The 2,635-nt window shown below is 43.4% G+C and overlaps 1 long non-coding RNA gene across 1 annotated transcript; it reads right to left on the minus strand.

The window, feature by feature from the left end:
* LOC105354947 lies at positions 1 to 668 on the minus strand. Its single transcript, XR_909459.3, has 3 exons — positions 489 to 668; positions 337 to 371; positions 1 to 148 (listed from the first exon to the last, which is right to left on the minus strand). It is a non-coding gene; the product is annotated as an uncharacterized LOC105354947 (long non-coding RNA).
* Positions 669 to 2,635: the final 1,967 nt, after the last annotated feature.

The raw sequence follows: 2,635 nt of genomic DNA on the forward strand, positions 1-2,635 counted from the left end.
GAGAGGTGCACCTGAGCAGGTCACCACTAATTTATGGGCTGAAAACAGGGGGGTCCCCCTTACACAATACTATATATGGCACCCACCAGCTACCATAAGGATAAAAGGAGGAGGCAGCCACCTTCAGCCAGGTCCAGACACCAAGATACTAAAAATGAGCACAGAACAGTTTAAAAAAATGGATAAAAGCAAGGGTGTCAAGCTTGATTAAAAGAAAATTAAAAACAATGACTAAAAACACTACAAGCAAAACAGCAGTGGCAACTCTGCTGGAAAAAGAAAAATAAGTTAGTTCTCCCCTGGGACAAACACATGTTTTACAAACCCTTATATTACCTCTCATGCCCCAGGGTCAGAACTCATGCCACCACCTGTTAATATAAATAGAATTTAAAATGTTGCAAACTCAAATGCTTAAAAACTTTAGTAAAAGGACTCAAATGATTAAAAGCTTTAGTAAAAACGGTCCACATGTCAAGCTCACCCACCAAGGCCAAACCAGGAAACCAGCATCTAGATGGAACTCCCACTGCTGCTATTTATCAGCCTTGTGAGCCAATCACAGCTCAACAGACAGGTGCTGGCCATGAATGTTAAACTATGGAACACCATGAGGGACAAACCACCACCCACAGCTCTGTCTGTCACATATGCATTTCTAGACACTCCTTCCTGTAATGTGTCGGCCAATTGTAGTGTGGGTTACACAAGTTAATTTTTGAGCTTGATGTTGTAAAGCGAGTCATAGCAGCTCTGTGCAGGTGTTACAACCGATAACATTCTTAGCTCATTTCAAAGGGAGAAAAAAACTAGCAGATGCTAATCTTTGAGTGTGTTTGTGTGTTTAAAGAAAAGATTTAAGGCAGCGCCTGTGTTCTTGATGATATCTCTCCTGTGTTGTGTGCGAATTCAAAAGAGAATATGTCTACACAGAGCGCTTGACGCATACCAACCTGACTGTAGAGAAAACATCTAGTTTCATTGCTGAGTCTATCAATAGATTAAAACAAAATATTTTTGATCTTTGCCACAACAAAGTTTAAAAGTTTACACTCTATATGCTAGATTACTTCACATTATTGCTGCATTTAGTTTGTCACATTGTGATGATATATTCAGACAGGACACGTTTGGTTCTCATAAGCCTTGTTTCCACTGAGCGGTACAGTCCAGTGCGGTAAGGAGTGGTACGGTATGGTCCAGTTAATTCTGGCGATCATTTACACTTAGTTTAGCCTGGCTTCCACTGAGCGGTTTGTTATCCCGGCGCATGCATGGTGTAGACCTCTGGTGTGTCATTGCGTCATTGTAGTGCTACGACTAGAAAAGCAACAACAATCCCTTAGGCTCACCCTGCATCACACCGTTGCCAAGGGTTGCAAGGAACATTTGCATTCCACTACAGACTAGGCCTTGCTGCTGTTTGCCGGCATTTTCATTATAGACTTAGGGCCAAAAGAGTACACATGAAACCATAAAAACGTGAATGCTTACAAACGTCAGGAACATTAGCTTAAAAGAGGACTAAATTGACGCTTTCTAATGTCGTTATCATTGTCTGCAAATCAACGGGTGGCTACAGCGGCTCTGCCACAACCGTTCCACTTTTCAATGGAGCTATAACTGATGGGGGCCCGCAAGAGGTATGGTTCGGTACTGTTTAATACAGGGGTCTCAAACTCGCGGCCCACGGGCTATTTGCGGCCCCCAAGATGGAATTTTGCGGCCCCCGCCTTAATATGAAAGTCTGTATTAATGACACCTTTTCAGTGTTGTGCGTGGAGCTGACCAACCAACCAATCACAGTGGGGTAAATGACTCTTGGGGGCGTGACATTGACCGGGCTTGAACGCAGGGAAACATTTAAGGCAGGACACCTGACAGCCCCCTCCCCGGACCACATTAAGGAGTTCCTTACTATCCTTTTTAGAACGTATTTATTCGCTCGTAATTCTCTAATTACATGCAGTCCGTGCTGAACTTTTCTCTGGGTCGCACGGAGCCGGAGGAGGGTTACGGTTATGGTTACGGTTAGGCGAACGGCGGCGTATCAACCCCGACCAAACGGTTCTCTCCGCTCCCGCAGGAGATGGGTCGCTGCTGAGAATAAATGTGACACACCTACATGCGTGACAGCTAACGGGGCTCTGACATTAAACACGTGCGAGCAACAACATGTAGTCTTAGACACACTAAAATACGTGGGGAAAATGCCACGATAGACGTGTTTGAGATGAAACCGAAGCTACAGCGAGACTGAAGGAGAACAGAAAGTTCGAGTTGTTCTTAACATTCAATTTAGTTTTAATATGCCTCTCCCCCTTAGTATGATCTGTGTTATTATATTTTTTATATTTATTTTTAATGTTTTGTAATGTATGTATCCTTTTTTAAATCAATAGGTATTTTAAATTGTTTTAATTGATCGCTCACCTACAAAAAACGTCAGAACACATTTCCCACAATGCATTGTTTTGTAGTCTATTGGCGGCTTGCAGTCAGTGGAGTATTACATTTCCAGCTGCGTTCGCTCAGGTTGGGGCCTTGCTCCCGCCCCTTTCTCCTGATATTTTTGTGATGATTGACAGGTGATGTTGGAGCAAAAACATACGTTTCACACCAGGTGATCTGCGCA

Source organism: Oryzias latipes, chromosome 1 (genome assembly GCF_002234675.1).
Source record: "Oryzias latipes chromosome 1, ASM223467v1".
Lineage (NCBI taxonomy): Eukaryota > Metazoa > Chordata > Actinopteri > Beloniformes > Adrianichthyidae > Oryzias > Oryzias latipes.